Genomic DNA, 20,769 nt, shown 5'->3' with positions numbered 1-20,769 from the left:
CGGAATCCCAATCAAACGGATGATGTCAGATCAAATAGAAGAGAAGGAGAAGAAGAATAATATGAATCTCAATGTATTAATGAATAGAATGATGATCCTTTACATGAGATTCACACATACTAACACACACTTGTTCTTCGCTCTAGTTTCTCTCTCTAGAATACCTTCAAATGCACACACTTAAGCTCCTCTAGTGTTCATCAATCTACTCCTCACCCCTTACACCTATATTTATACATAAGAAACATGGGCTTGGTGAACATGGGCCGTGAATGGGTTTACGGTCGTAAATGGGTTTACGGCCGTAAACACCCATTGGGCCGTAAACTGGGTTTATGGCCGTAAACCCTGTTTACGGCCGTAAACACCGAGTTGTTTACGGTCCTAGACATAAAAATACATTTTCCTAGAAAAGAAAAGTATAAACCATATTTTTGACCCAACAATCTCCCCCTTGGTTTATAGCTTTCTTTTCTTTTCTTAAATGACCCAACAAGCTCCCCCTAAAAAGTAGTTGGCTTTCTTGATAATCTTCATTGGGAGCTTTGGCTTCAGCTTTAATCTTCAAATTCTTCACAGCTTCAAGATGAACATGATGAATCTTCAATAATTGACTTTATCTTGAGCAGTTGGGCATTTCTTCAGAATTTGGCATTGAACGCACATTGGGTGAGGAGGCTTGACGTACTGATTCTTGAAAGATAGCGCTTTCAGCTTGAGAATCTTCAGAGAGAACATCAGAGAGAAAAAATCTTTTGGATCAGTTCAGCAGGTTCATAGATAGCAGCAGACTGATTGAGGAGGCTTCAATGCAATCCGTCACCTAATATTCAAGTGCAGCTTCACCTTGCTTCTGGGGTTGAAAGATTGAATGTCGAAAGAATAATCTTCATTTCTTGCTCCTTCGAATGAGAATTCTTCGATGATCATGGATGAAGCCTTGGCTCAGAAATCTTCGACACAAACTACATGAGTTTCATCTTCACCTGAATTCATTTTTCAAGACAAAACAAAACTAAAACAAAATTTAGCACACAATATTTTTTGGATATTTTTTTTTTAATTTTCTGATTTTTTTTTGGATTTTAAAATTTTTAATTCTCCCCTAATATTTAAATTACAAGAAAACTATGAACAAATTTAACAAAAATAAAATGATATCTAACTTTAAGAGTGATTTGGGATCAAAGTTTTTAGACAACCTTTTATCCGCTTGTCGGTACCTTTTATCTTCACGTCTTTGTCTGGTCGATCGCCGGTATTGTGGTCCACTTAAACACGAAAAATTGTGACAAAATTAGGACATACTATTAATTATAAGACAAAGTGATCCTAAGTTCCTAGATAATAATTCTTAAGGACCATTCAGCTGACGACGACCAGGGATATTGTTGTCCACCTAAATTGAGCAGCGAGATCTATAGACAATCTGTAAGTGTTCAATTTTTAATTGTACTAGAACATGGTTCCCGCTTCCTAATATGCTCCAGTAATCAAGGACTTCCAGAATACTCCTTACATCGGGTGAGCAGACAATTATTAAGAGAGAGGATAGATTTAGAATGCATATGCTATACACCCAGGTCGGATTTCTTCCAATCACGCAGAGGGTGAAACATATGACTAACTGAACTTTTAGAGGGATTGAGAAGTAGAATGGTGCATATACTGTGTACCAGGTCGGATTGTGAGTCACGCAAAGGAGACAGTATATGGCTAACAGACAGAAAGAATTGCATAGATAGAGGATGCAGAGAAATAGAGCTGCATATGTTACAGGCCAGGTCGGATCTCTCGATCACGCAAAGGAAGCAACATATGACTAACAGACAGATAGAAAGAAAACAATTTTCTACAGACCTAATTTATCGGAATTCACCAGTCACCCCATCAATACCTGAATTAAGGACAGAATCCGCACATCGAGGAAAAGTTAATCCATGGTTCCAAGTACAGGTTCTTTAATGTGACCAGTAGATTCCCATATATATCTCAGATTTGGTCAAGAAGATCCCAGCTATATTCATCTCAGTAGTGAGTGTGGTAAATCGCTGCAACTGAGCTTCCAGGGTTTCTCCAGGGATATAATCGAACATGTTGAAATTTTGTCTTAACATCTCCTGACGACTCTCTTTCATGTCTTCAATTCCCTCGTAGACCTCAAAACCCATTTAAAGTACAACTAGAACTTAAAAGTTAAACCCAAAAAAAAATGCCCTTTGACTATAAACCTCAAAAGTCAACCTTAAAAGTCAAATTTAAAAAGTCAAACTCAAAAGTCAAACTTAAAAGTCAAACCGAAAAGCTAAATTTGAAAATTTAAAAGTTAAATGAGAAAGTCAAAGTTTAAAGTCAAAGGTCAAGTTTTAAAAGTCAAAGTCAAAATTTTAAACAAAAAGTCCAAAATAAAAGTCAAAAATTAAACGCTAAAATTTTTGGTTGAAATTGGAATTTATAATGAAAAGAAATTGAATTTTGGGCTGAAAGTGTCAAAATGCGAAATTAGGATCCGAAAAGAAGTGTTTTTGAAAAAAAATGCAAAGGAACGGAACAAAGGTGTTGCTAGAGGAGTTGGTTAAGGCGCTGAGTTGATGAACTAGAGGTCGTAGGTTCGATCCCTGGCACCCCCCAAATCCGTTTCAATTTTTGAAGTGCGAAGGGGAGGAAACTGCTGTGATGCAAGATGCTAGTCCGACGACGCGATGCGAGGACCTGGTGCGAGGATGCTGCTGACCGAGAAGGCGTGCGAACCGGAAACCTGCTCGACCGTACACGTACGAGCCGTAAACCGCCGGGCCGCAAACTCCGGACCGTAAACTCCAGACCGTAAACCTCGGACCGTAAACTCTTCAAAGACCGTAAACACAGCTTCAGATCGCGAAAAAAACAACGTTTTTCACCATTTTTGCTCCAAAACTCGATCAAAAACTCGTTTTTACGAAAAACGCGAAGAACAAACCCCCCCTAATTTTCAGAGATCTATCCAAAAACGCAAAAATATTTCCAAAATAAGATCAAATCGGCTCCAGATCTGACAAAGATGAGTGATACAATCCAAGCTCTGATACCAATTGTAAGTCCCCAAAATGCTTGTGTATCAATCAGATCCGTTTGATGGTGCGGAATCCCAATCAAACGGATGATGTCAGATCAAATAAAAGAGAAGGAGAAGAAGAATAATATGAATCTCAATGTATTAATGAATAGAATGATGATCCTTTACATGAGATTCACACATACTAACACACACTTGTTCTTCTCTCTAGTTTCTCTCTCTAGAACACCTTCAAATGCACACACTTAAGCTCCTCTAGTGTTCATCAATCTACTCCTCACCCCTTACACTTGTATTTATACATAAGAAACATGGGCTTGGTGAACATGGGTCGTGAATGGGTTTACGGTCGTAAATGGGTTTACAGTCGTAAACACCCATTGGGCCGTAAACACCGAGTTGTTTACGGTCCTAGACATAAAAATACATTTTCCTAGAAAAGCAAAGTATAAACCATATTTTTAACCCAACAGCTGATGGCCGAGTACTGTCCAAGGGGAGAAATCCAGAAGATGGAGCAAGAACTGTGGAATCTCACAGTCCAAAATTCTGACATCGATGCTTACATCTCGACGGGAGGCATGATAACGCCAAGCCTCCTCCCAGTGAGCCTTGCACATTCGTCAATAGGCTCTCTCTTGATGGAATGGTTACGTGCAGGCCATGACACTCCCTGTGGCGAATGCTATGCCATGGGAGGAGCTTACGGAAATGCTGATGGCCGAGTACTGTCCAAGGGGAGAAATCCAGAAGATCGAGCAAGAACTGTGGAATCTCACAGTCCAAAATTCTGACATCGATGCTTACATCTCGAGGTTTAGTGAGTTGTCACTCCTGTGTCCAGGGATGATCACGTCTGAAGGAAAGAAGATTGAAAGATTCATCTGGGGTTTGACCTCTCGAATTCAAGGAAATGTTATTACAGCGAACCCTGGAATGTATGACAGCGCTAAAAGGCTAGCCAAGAAGCTATACGACCATGGAAACATGAAGGGTGCCAAAGCAGGGGAAACAAAAGTCAAAAAGGAAGGTGATAACAAGAAAGGCAAGAACAACAACCGAAAAGGGCGACAAACCCAAGAGTCATCAAAGAAGCAACAAACAGTAACAGTCCACGCTGCTACTGCCCAGGTCACCTCAGCACCACATGCTCCAGCCTCATCTACACCAACTACTACCAAGCAATACTCAAGGACCCTACCCAAGTGTAACAAATGCGGTTTCCACCACCATGGAGAATGCACGGAGATACATTGCACGAGTTACAACCGAAAGGGTCATACCGCACGATACTGCAGATCTCAACCTCAACAGAACCAACAGCCGAATAACAACAACAACAATCGCAACAAAAATAATGTTGGGGCTAGTTACACTTGTTATGCGTGTGGAGGAACTGGTCATTTCAAACACGATTGACCCAAAGCTAACAACCAGGGGGCAGGAATATCAGGAAGGGTATTGACATTGGGTCAAGGTGAAGCAGTTCAAGACCCGACAGTTGTTACTGGTACGTTCCCACTTAACAACACTTACGCATGCATTTTATTCGATAGTGGAGCCTAGCGAAGCTTCGTTAGTAACAAATTCAAACACTTACTAAATCAACAACCCTAGAAGCTCAACGAAGCCTTCACGGTGGAGATGGCTAATGGGAAAACAGAAACAACCAAAGATGTTTATGTAGGGTGCACATTAACACTAAACAACCATTCATTTCAAATAGATTTTATGCCAGTAAATATTAGGAGTTTTGATGTGATAATCGGCATGGATTGGTGAAGCCCCCACCACGCTGATATTATGTGTCGCGAGAAGGTCGTTCGCCTTCACCTCCCCAATCACGAAACCCTAATAATCCATGGTGATAAACCTGGTGCCAATCTTCACCTCATCTCGTGCATCAAGGCACAAAAGTGCCTGTACAAGAAAAACTATGATTTCCTCGCTCATGTTATGGATAAAGCCAAAGAAGAAGTAAACATTAAAGACATTCCAGTGGCATGCGACTTCGCGGATGTATTTCCAGAAGATCTTCCGGGAATACCCCCAGAAAGACAGGTTGAATTTCGAATCGAACTCATACGAGGAGCCACATCAATTGCCAAATCACCCTACAGGTTAGCTCCGGCGGAAATGTAGGAGTTATCCAGTCAATTAAGCGAATTGTTTAGCAAAGGGTTTATCAGACCAAGCTTCTCACCTTGGGGAGCTCCGGTCTTGTTTGTCAAGAAAAAGGACGGATCCTTCAGGATGTGCATCGATTATAGAGAATTGAATAAGCTCGCTATCAAAAACCGATACCCACTCCCTCGAATTGGCGATCTATTTGACCAGCTTCAAGGAGCTAGTTACTTCTCCAAAATAGATCTAAGATCTGGTTATCATCAACTTCGAGTCCGAGAAGAGGATATTCCAAAAACTTCTCTCCGAACTCGATACGGTCATTACAAATTTGTTGTAATGTCCTTCGGTCTAACGAATGCCCCTGCAACATTTATGGACCTCATGAATCGAGTCTGCCGCCCATTTATTGATAATTTCGTGATCGTCTTCATCGATGATATTCTTATATACTCCCGAAGCGAAGGGGAGCAAGGTCAACATCTCCGTCAAGTCTTGGAGACCCTAAGGGTTGAGCAATTATATGCAAAACTCTCCAAATGCGAGTTCTGGATTTGCAGTGTAAACTTTTTGGGTCACGTAGTCTGTGAGGAAGGATTCACGTAGATCCTTCCAAGATCAAGGCCATTGAAGACTGGGCGATTCCAAGAACATCCACATAAATTTGACAATTCTTGGGTCTCGCGGGCTACTACAGAAGGTTTATCCAGAATTTTTCCAAGATAGCCAAACCCCTCACCACCTTGACACAAAAGGCGTATCTTTCAACTGGATGGAAAAGCAAGAAGCTGTCTTCAAAACCTTGAAGCGAGTCCTCTGTAGTGCACCAATGCTATCCTCACTAGAGGGAACCGAAGACTTCGTAGTTTACTGCGATGCTTTGAACCAAGGATTAGGTTGTGTCCTCATGCAGCGTGGAAAGGTTATAGTTTATGCATCCAGGAAATTGAAGACACATGAAGTAAATTACACCACCCATGATCTCGAGTTGCGAGTTGTGGTCTTCACCCTAAAGATTTGGTGGCACTACCTCTACGCTACGAAGTGCACCATCTTTATTGATCACAAAAGCCTCCAACACATTCTAAACCAAAAGGAGCTGAACATGAGGCAGCAAAGGTGGGTTGAACTCCTGAATGATTATGAATGCGAGATCAAGTACCACCCAGGCAAGGCTAACGTGGTAGTCGATGCCCAGAGCAGGAAAGAATACTCGGGTCGCCGGGTAAAGACATTATTGATAACCATCCACTCCCAGCTAACCTCATAGATCAAAGGAGCCTAATCAGATGCATTGATGCCGGAGAACGCCACAAATAAGACACTGCGTGGGATGGATAAAAACTTTGAAGCCAGGAAGGACAGAACTTACTACTTCATGAGTAGAATTTGGGTCCCTAAACTTGGGGGATTCAAAGAGATAGTCATGAACGAGGCTCATAGAACGCGATATTCTGTCCATCCAGGTTCAGATAACATGTACCTGGACATTAAGCAACATTATTGGTGGCCAAATATGAAGGCAGAGATCGCCACTTACGTGGGTAGGTGTCTCACTTGCGCCAAAGTGAAAGTGGAGTATCAAAAGCCCTCGGGATTATTACAACAGCCAGTAATACCCGAGTGGAAATGGGAAAGGATTACTATGGACTTCATAACCAAATTACCTAAGACAGCAGACGGATTGGATGCTATCTGGGTGATTGTCGATAGGTTAACTAAATCCGCTCATTTCCTGCCCATAAAAGAATCGTACAAGATGGAAAGATTAACACGAATCTATATCAAGGAGATCTTAAGACTTCATGGAGTGCTAGTATCTATTATCTTGGATCGTGATAGTAGATTCACTTCACGGTTTTGGCAGTCAGTCCAGAAGGCTATGGGGACACAACTAGACATGAGAACTGCTTACCACCCTCAAACCGATGGCCAGAGCGAACAAACCATCCAAACACTCGAGGACATGCTCCGAGCCTGTGTGATCGATTTCGGAAAGTCATGGGATACCCACTTGCCCTTGATTGAATTCTCGTACAACAACAGTTATCACACGAGTATAAGGGTTGCTCCTTTTGAGGCCTTATATGGTCGCAAATCCAGATCGCCTCTCTGCTGGGCTGAGGTGGGTGACACCCAGCTAGCAAAAGGGCAATCACCAAGCAACACACTTACAGGACCAGAAATCATTAGAGAAACGATAGAGAAGATTATCCAGATCAAAGCCCGACTCCAACCATCGCATGACCGACAAAAGAGTTACGCTGACAAACGACGAAAACCTCTAGAATTATAAGTCGGAGATCGGGTACTATTAAAGGTCTCTCCCTGGAAAGGGATGATATGTTTTGGGAAACGAGGAAAACTAAATCCACGATACATCGGGCCGTTCGAGATTCTTGCCCGAATTGGTCCGGTGGCTTATAAGTTGCAGCTACCTGCGGAGCCCAGCAACGTACACCCTGTGTTCCAGGTCTCGAACTTGATAAAGTGCTTAACAGATGAAACCCTTTTCATTCCTCTGGAAGAGATCAAAATAAACGAGAATCTCCTATTCGTCGAAGAACCGGTTGAGATAATGGACAGGGAGGTGAAGCGTACGAAGTAAAGTCGTATTCCGATTGTGAAGGTTCGATGGAACGCTAAGTGTGGGCCGGAATTCACATGGGAACACGAAGACCAGATGAAGCAGAAATACCGTCACTTATTCTCTCGTTCATGATCCTATCCTTCAAAAGAATTTCGGGACGAAATTCCCTCTAACAGGGGGATGATGTCACAACTAGGATTTTTAGCTAGGAAATTTTGTCCTCATGTAAACATCAACTATTGTAAGACTTGTACCCTAAGTGGATATCATACTCTATGCTCAATCAAAATCATCCATTTGAATCAGAACTCATGAGTGAAGTTCAGAACCTAGTACAATGCATCTCATATATTTAACTATGGGTCTGAGACCCTAAATATCCCGATTCGAATTTAGTATGAACTAGGATCCTGTTATTGGGTCTAATGGGCCAGTAAACCTTCTATTTGATGATTTTGGGCCAATAAAACCCATTTGGGCTCTAGTTGGGCCCATATTCATCAAACCATAGCAATTGGGCCATGTTGGGCCTAAAATAACTCCTTATTTATCATGAACCTTGATGGGCCGTGAACCCATTGGGCCGTGAACCCATCTTCTCATTTAAAATGGTCCGTGAACCCATCTCTTCATCGGAATTGTGCCGTAAACCCCATCCTTCCCCATTCACGGCCCACTTTATAATAATAAAAAAAACGAAAGAAAAATAATATGAGATAGTAGGGTGTGCCACCTCAACCTTTCAAGGTGGATTTCCATGCAAATTGTACAACATACATCTAGGTAATCTTATGTTCCAAGGCAACCATTACATCTCATCTTCCCTCTTCTCTCTTTCTCTCTTCTTACTCTCGGCCAAAGGCCATTATCCCTCATCAAAGATCATTCAAACTCCATTTCATTTCCAAGCCTTCAAGAAACTCCCGCATTTTCTTCCATAAACCCGTGAGTGGGTGTGTGTGCTCAAGAAGGTCCCTCCAACTCACATACTAGGTAAGATACTTAACTTTTAACATTGATAAATCCATCTTATGTTTAGATCTTCATCAAAACATCACAAATCTTGTGTTATACTCCTAGAATCATAATATTTTCGAGGATCCTCTCAAGAAGCTTCTAGGGTCGAGATCCTTCTCAATCTTCATACAAGACCGAAAACAACAACCCAAAGTGATTTCATACCCCCTATTTTCGGTTTTTACTATGTTTTGGGGGAGAATACAAGTTGTTTTGTATAGATCTATGTGTTGATGCATGATTTTGTGTGTTTTTCATGTTATATATGTGATTATGTGTTATAAACTCTATGAACTTAAATATCTACTAAAATATGATGCTATTTGTAGAACATAACACTCATTTCAACTTATCTTACAAGGAAATGGTTTTAAAATACATACAAGTTACTTAAAACCAAGAAAAATTGCATAAGAGGGCCAAAGGTGACAAAATGACCAAAAATGGGTTTATTTATATAACTCACGGTTAGTAGGGGTTTAAAAAGGATTATTTTCGCTAAACATGGTTAGTTACGGCATGTGAGACCCTACAAGGACTAAAAATGTAAACATTTTCATAATTGGGATTTATTTGGGCTTCTCATGGCCTTGGGCCAAAATTGTAACTTTTTGGGCTTATGTGGGCTTAAGTGTCATTTTCAACATAGTTGTGTCAAAAATGTAAATTTTTGCTAAGAAAAACTAAAAATATGAATTTGTTAGAACTTGGGCCAAAAAGATAAAATTATTTACAAATGGGCCAAGAATGCACATTTTCATAAAAATCAAGCCAAAAATGATATTTTGACAAAAGGGAGTTGAAAATGTTATTTTTACAAAAACTAGCCTTAAATGCAAGTTTTGTTCTTAAAAAGGGGCCTAAAATGTTATTTTTACCAAAATTGTGCCTTAACTGTAAATTTCCGGCTTAATGGGCCAAGAATGTCATTTTTACAAAAGTGGGCATTTTATGTCATTTTGGTAAATAATTGAGCTAAAAGAAACAATAAAATAACAAACGGGTTAATTACGTCATTCTCATGTTTATTGGGCCTTAGTGAACCATTTATATGCTTGATAGGTCCTGTATACTCTTTACATGTTTATTGGGCTTTGTTGACCCATTTACATTCTCGACGGACCTTGGATACTCCTTACGTGCTTATTGGGCCTGTAAATAATATACATGTTAAATGGGCCTTAGTTGTCCTTTTATATATATATTGGGCCCGGGGTATATATATAATCTCATTCCTTTTGAGCCTAGAAATGATTTACATGCTTAGCGGGCCTTATTTCCCCACTTACATGTTCTTTGGGCCTGGAATGTACCTTATATGTCTCTCTTCGCGTAAATTCGATTAAGGATCTAGTGAGACATGTCGGTTGACACCTATGGAGTGTACGATCGTAGCCTGTAGTTATAACCAGAGTCTCTTGGAGGGAGAGCCGGGGTTTGTGTATAGATCTATACGGGGGTGACACCCCACACCTGAGCTATCGCTACAGTTAGACTAGACTAGTCTAGGGTGACGAAAACCTTACCTTATTCTGTCGGCGTCCATAAACGCCAAGACAGGAAAAATTGTCATTATCTAGTATGGTTATAACGACTCACTTAGAGAAATTAACGTTATAAAATTTACAGGAAACCATTCTCTTTTCTCTTTGGATTACTCGGTAACATACTCGCGCCGGTACTCAACCTCGTGGGTTGATAATACCAGCATACTCTTTCCCAGACAACATCGGGTTGTCTGGGGGCATTCTCTTTATATTCTCTTTACATTCTCTTCGTCATTCGCACCATTCTATTTTTGCATTCTAGTAAACATTACACACATGCATTAATACAAGATCGGACACAAACGTACTAAACTGTTTTCAGAAAATATAGGATTTTCTAGTGTTACAAAGTTATACAAATCATTTTCTCAAACATGCTTATGAACTCACCAATATTTTTATGTTGACTTTTTTAAATTAAGTATTCTCAGGAAACCGTTGAGCAGGTTGGGCAGAACGAATTCATGGATATTTTGTCATATTTTGTTTCATCATACTTTAACTATTTTGGGCATGTAATATTGAAATACGATACTTGATGTAAACTATGAATGTTGTTATATTACATGTGTGATGATGATGATGTTATGTTTCAATTATATACTTTGTGATGATACTACAAAAATGTAGTCACGTCAAGCCCCAGGACGTTTTCGCCGTCTGGTTTGGGGGTATGACACTGTTGAAGATATACTTCACTATCATGTTCACCACTGAGAAAAGAACTTTTGACGTCCATTTGGTAAACTTTAAAACCTTTGTGAGCAGCATAAGCAAGAAAGATTCGGATAGCTTCAAGATGGGGAACATGAGAAAAAGTCTTGTCGTAGTCAAGTCCTTCGATCTGAGTAAATCCTCTGGCTACCAATCTTGCTTTGTTTCAGATTATAACTCCAGCGTGATCGAGTTTGTTTCGAAAGACCCATCTCGTACCAACAATAGGGTGATCCTGAGGAGGAGGTGCGACAAGAGGCCACACTTGATTTCTGTTAGATTCTGCTAACTCTTCTTGCATGGTTGAAATCCAATCTGAATGTTCTAAGGCTTCTTTGATGGATTTAGGTTCAACCATTTATATGAATGCCAAGAAGTGACACTCATTTTGAATGTTAGAAGTAGAGAGATTTTGATCTCCAGCGTTGATATTTCCAATTACTTGATTCGGAGGATGATCCTTTGTCCAGATATGCAATCTCGGAAGTTATTGAGCGGCAAATGATTTGATATGAACAATGGTGTTGTATTGCTCCCCCTGAAAAATTTGAATTTGAGGATGATGCTCCCCCTGAACTTCTGAACCAGATATGTCAGCATCGTCATCGTTCGGAAAGTCGAAGAAGTTGACATCATCTTCATTGTTTTTTTGGAATTGGATCGATTTCAGCAAATTGATCTGCTACGTCTTGAAATCCATCTACATTTTCTTCGAGGGTTTGATTGCTATTCTCCCCCTCAACCTGAAAAGGTTGAAACACATCAGAATCAAATAGAAGAAAGGTTAGGGTCGGACCGAAAACATTTTAAGAAACCGGAGTGGCAGATGAGGACGGTCTTGATCTAGATTTTGAATCAAGAGCAGTTTCTATTAGTCTGAACAGGCTTTCGAAATCAACTTCATAGATAATTTGTGGATTCGAAGATCCGGGGGGTGGAGCATAGGACTCCATGATAAGTGTTGTAACATGAGTAGGAACAGAGTTCCGAACAAAATTATCATCAAAAGTGATATCAAAGCTTTCTTGTATTACACGAGTTCTAGGATTCAAAACTATATAAGCTTTAGATTTGGTTGAGTATACCAAAAAGATGGCTCCATCGAATTTCGGTTGAAACTTGGTGAGTTGATCACCGTTGTTTTTTGATAAAGCATCGGCATCCAATATTGTGCAAAAATAATATACTTGGCTTCTGACAATTCATTGCTTCATATGGTGTCATGTTGAGACGACGATTGATGATGCTTCAACTTTGAGTGAAGCAGGCTGTGGAGACAGATTCGACCCAAAGATATGGAGAAAGGTTTGCAAAGTTCAGCATCGACCGAGCGACTTCAACTAGAGTTCGGTTTCTTCTTTCAACAACACCGTTTTGTTGAGGAGTGTAGGGAGCAGAAAAATTGTGTTCAATGCCATTTTCGGTAAGAAAATGTTCAAATGTGGAATTTTTGAACTCGGATCCATTGTCACTTCGAATTCTTCGAACACGAAGTTTAATCAGAACTTCAATGCCTTTGATAAAATTTATGAGCTCGGAGGCCCTTTTTGATTTTAGCCTTACGAAGAAAACCCAGGTGAACCTTGTGTAGTCATCAACCATCACAAGAATGTACTTTTGTGATGTAGGCTTTCTACGATAGATGGTCCAGGGAGATCGATATGAAGAAGTTCAAGAGGTTCCAAAATGGATTTTTCAATCAGAACAGGATGTCCTTTCTTTGATTGCTTCCCAAATTCACACGCATCACAGAGATGATCGTTTTCAAATTTGAGGAGTGGCAGACCTCAGACCATTTCACCATAAACCAAATCATTCATGTATCGGAAGTTCAGATGAGCAAGCCTCCGATGTCATAGCCAACTTATGTCAGGAATGGATTTGGAGAGAGCACAAGGTTGAGGCTTTACGATGATCATGTTAATGCCTAACAGATACATATTCTTGATGCAATCTAATTTTTATAAGACATTCTTTTCGATCTTCTATCATAACATACCTGTGCTTCTTACAGAACTCAACTCTCTGATCTGCATCAGTGATTTGGGCCACACTAATTAGATTATGCTTGAGATCAGATACATAAGCCACATTAAAGACAAAGAAATTACCATTGATCAGGACACTATAACCTTGAATTTGAGAATTTGAATTGTTTCCATAAATAACAAAACCAGCATTTGGATTAAGTTGGAGATCACACAAAAAATCTTTTTGCCCAGTCATGTGTATGGAACAAGCACTATCAATATACCATATTGTATCGTTTTCCGAAGCACAAAAAACCTACAAAACCAGTGAGTTTTGGAGTTTTTAGGCTCCGAGTTAGACTTAGGGACTTTAGCATGCACTTTGAACTTGGTTTGTGATTTCTGAACAACTGATATCTCTGAAGGCTTTTTCCGAGATTATTTTGGAAAGATGTAGAATGTCAGGGTCTTTTAATTTATCAATAAATCATACTTCACCATTGGTTGTTTGTGCCATGCTTTCTTTGGAGGAACAGTTTTCCAAGATGTTGCTGGAAGAATTGTGTTCTGAGGTGTTTCAATTGAGTTTTCAGATTTTTTAACTTACCATTCAAAATTTTGTTTTGAACCTTTAGAAGGTTTCTGAACAACAATGTTTCGAGCATCTTTTCCTTTGTTCACTGCATTCGTAGGCACATTTGATTTTGGAAATTGTTTTGGTTTAAAAATCGTGACATTCAAGGTAGCAATAAACCTAGAAGATAATACTTTCTGAGGGGAGTCAGCTTTCTTAGATGCGGTCTCAACAGTAACATTTTTCACACAACTATTTACAGATGTATTACGAATATCCGAGCTAACAGGAATAGATCGTCTCTTAAGAATCTTAACAGACATGAAGGTATTTTGATTCCTAGTTGCTGGACTGACTATATTTCTTGTTCAACCAAGGTTTCTTCCGAGAGTTAGATGATGACTTGGATGTTTGTGTTGGGTTATGAGCAATCTAACACTCCTAAGTGTACATGCAACCCTAAATACCTTGGATCTATGTTTTCTCTATTATACATACAATTATGAACATCCAAGGTATTATCCTAATCTAGCATACAAAATAATAAATATAACAAGATAGAATACATACCTCTTTGATGTAGAATGTCTTCATGAAGCTTGAGTGCCTAGTGCCCTAAGTGTGACACCTCAAATGGTTCACACAACACCAAATACACTTGGAATAACTTGAGAGAAACTTGAACACTCCTTGAAATCGTCTAGCCCTCACACTCACACATTAGTGCACGATTTCTTGAGCCATGGGATTCTTTTATATGGTGGCTATTAGGGTTACACCATGTAACTCATAACTTTACCCATTCCTTATGCTCCATGGATTTTAACCTCCATGGAGTATCCATGCGTCACCCCATGGACTTAGTCCAACATAAGGAATCTTGGATCACAAGCCCACATATATAAGAATGAATGATTTACACAATCAACCCATATATTTAATTAGTCTCCTTTTTATCACTTAATTAATTCCAAATTAATTCTTGATCAATACTAATTAAATAACCTTATTAATATATTAGAACTTATAATATATTAACCAACCTTAAGTGTTATTTCTCTCATTATAGTCTATCCAAATTCATGATGCCATGCAACCCAAATGGACCATGTCAGGTCGGGTCAAGTCTTACCAATTATAGTTATGGACTTAGACATTAATCCAACAGTCTCCCACTTGGATAAGTCTAAAACTATTATTGCGTATGACTTCAGGAACCGATCAGCAATCGTAGCTCTCAAAAGCTTCTGTCGAACTCTGACCTTGTCGATGAACTCTGACCTTTGTCAATGACTTGTCCATTAGATAAGGGATCATATATTCCTCCATTCTAGATATCATATGGACTGAGACATGGATTATCAATCATTCTCTCTGTCCATTTGTTGTTTCCCGATTTCCGATTCATGATGACTGACAGATTGAACAAATCAAATCAGTTCTGACTTGGCCAAGCACTCACATGTATCATCTTTAAATCATCGAGGGGCCCACAGATATCGCTTTTATCCCGAAGGTAAAAGGAATGGATAAACTTCGACTCATATGGCTTGTTCTACTACTTGTTGAATCATACACAAAGGCACGTTTTATAACATCGAGTTACCAATGCGTTTTCGTGCAATCAATGTATAACCAACTCATAGTAACAACTCATATCTCTAGGTTTGAAGAATATAAGATATTATCGTCTCATGATCACTTGTGATAAAATCCATGAAGTGATTCAAATGAGCGCGGGTTAATTCCAATACTCAGAACTTATGAGCACTCATGAGTGTTGTAGCACCACTTTGTCCACCAACTTGGACCTCTACAACCAACCCATGACAGTCTTGATTCATATCTACTTCCAACATATGACCGACTGTGGATGGTTTGAATAACTTAATCATTCAGGAAGAGCGACTTAGTTATTCTGGAAGTCAAAACATGCAAAGTGAAACACAAGAATAAATGAATCAAATATGGTATCAAACCCTATGAATATAAATAAACACTTTTATTTATCACCATACTGATTACTCATTATTCATTGTTTCGGTTTTATCAACTTTATACTTGAATTTAAAACAATAGTTGTCCCATGCTCCAAGCATGTACACTATGTTTTCTAAACACTAGTCATGCCATACACCAAGTATGCATACTATGTTTGTCTATGATCTTTACTTTGTAAAATAGATCAATTGAACATCACTCCAATGATCCTCTTTTCATAGTCCCAAATCCTTACTACAAATGCAAGAATTCCAAATTCATGCCATTTACTGAAATCTGTTAGATTCTAAACTTATATGCATTGATCCTCTTAATGATTATGCACGAAGTCAGAAAGACTTGACAACAATCATTACAGAGCATTCAAAAGGAGATCAGCTCCTTGGAAACATCCTTCTTTCATTAAGTTTCCTAATCTTACACAGATTGAATAATTTCTAACTTTGAAACATTTCCATATTCCAGTTTTGACTATCACTTCTGAACAAGAGTTGCCTCCTTACAGATTATGTCAATATGGTCCTTCCAGAATTAACATTATACTTCCAACTGTCCTTGAGCAACCAATCTTTGGTAAACCTTAGATTGTCCTCGACAATTGCTTAATCATTTTAGTCATATCCAATTTTAGACCTTTTCCCTTCATAATACCCCAGGCATTTGGAAAATTTTAGAAAGGATGAATATAGCACATGTAATCGATCCTATATCCGAAGCATATGGGACACGATTCATGATGTCTCACATAAAGACTAAACCAGTCTTTTGCTATAATATTTCCATTTCAATTTGCCAAGTTCTCAAAATTCAGATTATGAAAAGGGATGCCGTAATCATAATCGAATTTTAGAACGCAAATAATGGACCCATATATAGAATTTCCTTATGTTGAGCCATTCCAACAAGAAATTCATATATATATCTTTGATTAAATACGATTAAAATCTCAATCTAAGCTTTTAGAACTGAAATGAAGTATAATTTCCTCTCCCTTAATTATAGCAAAACAACTTTTTCAACCCCTGCAACCTCACGAATTGAAACTTTTGTTTTCTATAATTAACATTGCTAACTTGCAACCTTTGTCATAATTATCATGCTCCCACTAACATTATGATTATTAGCATAACACTTATGCTCCCACTAGCTTTGACATGTACTCAGAAATCAACTGACTTTCTTACCAAAGTTCAGATTTCTGATACTAGATTGTTTTGATAAAACTTTATCAAAATCATACACCTCTCTTAGATAGCTCACATGTGTGTCTAAACAATTTTAGAACTATGAAAAGGGATGCCGTAATCATAGTCTCAATTGTTTAGACCTTTGCCACTTCTCGCAAGTCCATGTTAGTGTGCCGGTAAACCACACACGCTCCACTAACGACTTTGAGAATGCAAATATCACAATTGCTATCTAGCTGAAATCTACTTAGTGAAAGTGTTTCCTCACCATCATTTTCATGAATCGGAGAGAAACCTTATGACACTTAGATTTAATAGTGTATGTGTTCTTATCCATGTGAATTTGTCAAAACCATAATCTCAAGACAAGGTTAGTGACAAATCCAAACTCATATTAATTAAACTTGTGCAATCTTAAATTCTTGCCATTTGGCAGCTCAGGTGCCTGCCATTGCTTCCAAGTAGTTTTGCAACCAATTGAGAACTCTCAGAACTCCTATGCAAAGCCAACTTGAATAGGCACAAAAATTTCAACACGATAGGTTATAAACCCCAAGTCGTGTGCTAGTGAAGGACTTTAGGTTTTATTCTTGATTAAGTCTTGAAACTTTCAAGAGCTTTAAGACTCCCACTGTCCTCTTGACATATAAGACTCCCTTGTCAAATATTCAAGAGATAGTGCGGATTCTTTATCAAGACTAACACTTTACACAATTGGCCTAAGTTGGTCTCTGTTTTATCCAAAACATCACAACTTACCAATTTCAAATGTACAAGAGTAGATAACCTTTTACTCTTACATTTGAATAGTGTTAACAAACCCTCTTTAAGATATGTCACTCAAGTTATAATCTTGGAGTATGACTCAAAGAATTGTTTTGGAACGAAGTATGACTCATCTTTTTGATTTAACCATTTCAACAATTCATGACTCCTCTTCTTGACTTTAGAGGACCAATTGTGATATGGTATCTTAATCATTAAGATGATCATAAACATGATACTAAAGTACTCTCCCATCTTTTCAGATTTGAGAAACTTTTATCTTTCTGCCATACTTTGATTCTTCTTATTCGTTTTGTCTCACATTGAAACTTCTCCAATGCTACAGACTTATACTTAAACTTATAAGTATAACCATATTTACTGAACTTAAGTAAATCATGACGAATAGTCTTCTTGATATTTTGTGGTGGACTTGACCAGTGCACAAGAATGTGTACTCGATCCCTTAGTCCTTTCCTTATTCACATAAGGAATTAGTCTTAATTTTCCAAGCTGAAAGTTCTCATTCATCATACTATACAACTTGCATGATTCCAAGTTTCGGTCCAATTGAACCTTGGGTGATGAGAATCTTTCCTTATTTGGTAATATTAGACACTACCACAACCGAAAGAATCAAATCCATTTTTCCAATATTGCTATCAATGGAATCTTATAAGCAACAACTTTTCACAAATGCCATTGTAAGGATACATAAAATAAATAAAATCAAAACCTTTTTCTTTTATTTTAAAACTTTGCGGAAAAACTTATCCTTACAATCCATATGAAAACCTTGTTGTTATCTATTCCTAAGCAATATAAATATCATAACTCTTAAGTAATAGCCCAAAATTCTGATCACCGAACCATGCGATTGAAATCCATCTTCGCGATCAGAATCAACATGTACTTAATAGAGTTAGACAATGGACTTTACCTGAAGTAGAGCCAAACTTATTGACTTTAACATCCTTAGGTAAATTTGGCAGCTTCGTAACCAATGCCCCTTCCTTTGGCAATAGTTACCTCTGGACCCTTGATAATGGGACTAGCTCAGACTTCGCCTCTCTCTTTACCATTGGGTCAACCGAGTTGACTATGGCCCATCCCTTTCCATTGGGAAGAGAGAGCTTTACTGGATATCCAATGTCATCATTGTCAATGTCCATAGCATTTTAGGAAGTTGATCTTAGCAAATAGATAAGATCATTAAGGGTCTTGTCTTAGTCTGTTTCATAGGATTCCCAAAAGAACTCACTATGTGACTTAGAAAGTAGTTGAGCCACCAACTTTCTCAAGACTTTGACACCCAACTCTCCCGGCTTGTCAATATGTGACTACATCTCCAAGATGTGATCACACCTAGACCTTGCCTTGCCAATAGGGCTTGAGTGACCTTAAACTTTTTAGGAACTTGTGGGTTAGGGAGAATAATTAGAGGAGGTGAAAGAAGTATGATATCCATGGGACATCATCTTCATTTAGGAAAGCTTGTTTCAAGAGATTTGGGAAGATCATAAATGTCTAGACCAGACATCTTTTTGGGAGATATTCAAGATAGTTGATTTAAAGTCCTTAATATGACACCCAATATGAAATATTAAGGCTAGGACCCAACAAAGTATTTTATAACTTAGAAGAGGGATGCCGTAATCCAAGCTATAAAATATTTGAAGGTAGGTGAATGACGATTCACCAATTTCCACCATGAAAACGAAATAATTTATTAGGTTTTAATTGGATTTGAAAGTCCTAGATCTTTGAGATTCATTGAACTGTTCAAAGGCATGTTTCAATCTCGAGTGTGCCCTTCAGGTTTTGTGACTGGGATGCCGAGGATCACAAAACAAGGTGTGAATAACCATGCAAATATACTTGGTACCCTTAATATTTACCCCTTAATCAGTGTGCTGGTTAACCACACACGCTCCACCGATACTATGATAAATATTAAGTTACCCTTTGCCTACCTTGTTAAGTCCAGGTTAGTGTGTCGGTTAACCACACACGCTCCACTAACGACTTAAGCAAAGTGCAAAGTGTAATTTCATGGGTTAGCACCAAATTCACATTTTCCTAAGTAACTAAGATTGGGTATTAATAAGAGTTTAGTTACTTAGTATTTATCATTAATACTTTTAATGAAAGGAGAATTATAGTCCTTGTCCTACCCGTTCGGCTAACGACCCTCCACCAGTCAAGGAAGCGGTGGGTGAGAGTGGACACCCATTAAACTGCCATTTTATAGGCAGTAACCTTATACCCCCCTTATAGACCGGCTTCGTGAATGAGGCCTACTAACGGTAAGACTGACTTTACTCTTATACATATATATAAATATTATTAACTTATAATATTATAAAGTATAAGGGTTGAATTTTAACTTTTAAAATTCTAAGGGCTAACTTGGAATTAAAGTATTCATAAGTGAAAACGTTTCAAATTCCAAAACTTGAGGGCAAGTTTTGAAACTATTCAAAACTAATTAATTCCATAACTTATGAGTTTAAAGTAGTTTTAATTAAAAAAAAACTCTTCAAGTTCCATAACTTGAGGACAAGTTATGGAAGACTTTAAACTAATTAATAAAAAAAAATAACTTTTTTTATTGTAACTTATGGAACTAATTAAGGTTACACTTTTTTTTTTAATTTAATGAAGAGACTCTTGAACCTCCATAACTTGAGGACAAGTTATGGAGTCATAAAACCATTTAATTAGAACTAGACTCTTCATTTTGTAACCTTTGCCAACTTTTATGAGTTTTATGATTCTTAAATGTGACTTTTCATATAACTTGAGGAGAAGTTACAAAAACACACTTTGGAATCAACTCTTAGATTAAAATGGATTGAAAACAACTATTTCACACAACTTTCTTATTAATCTAAGAACCTCATAAGAACAAATAATTCAAATCATCAATCTTCAAGAAATTAGCATGAACATACAAACTAATACAAATCTTGAAATTATGACAATTATCTTAGAAATTGGATTAGCATGAACATTACCACATCAAAAACAAGTTTATAAGTCCAAAAACATCTTAGGGTAATGTTCCTAGTCCAATTCCAGCCAAAACAATCGAATATATGCATCCAACTCGATTTTTTAGCAACTTTTGCAAGTATAACAAGAAAACAAGCCTAGGCTCTGACACCACTGTTGGGTTATGAGCATTCTAACACTCCTAAGTGTACATGCAACCCTAAATACCTT

The sequence above is a fragment of the Lactuca virosa genome, chromosome 4, assembly GCF_052849685.1.
Source record: "Lactuca virosa cultivar CGN04683 chromosome 4, Lactuca_virosa_CGN04683_v6, whole genome shotgun sequence".
NCBI lineage: Eukaryota > Viridiplantae > Streptophyta > Magnoliopsida > Asterales > Asteraceae > Lactuca > Lactuca virosa.
The sequence above is the reverse complement of the archived record's forward strand: the minus strand, read 5'-3'. Positions refer to the sequence as shown.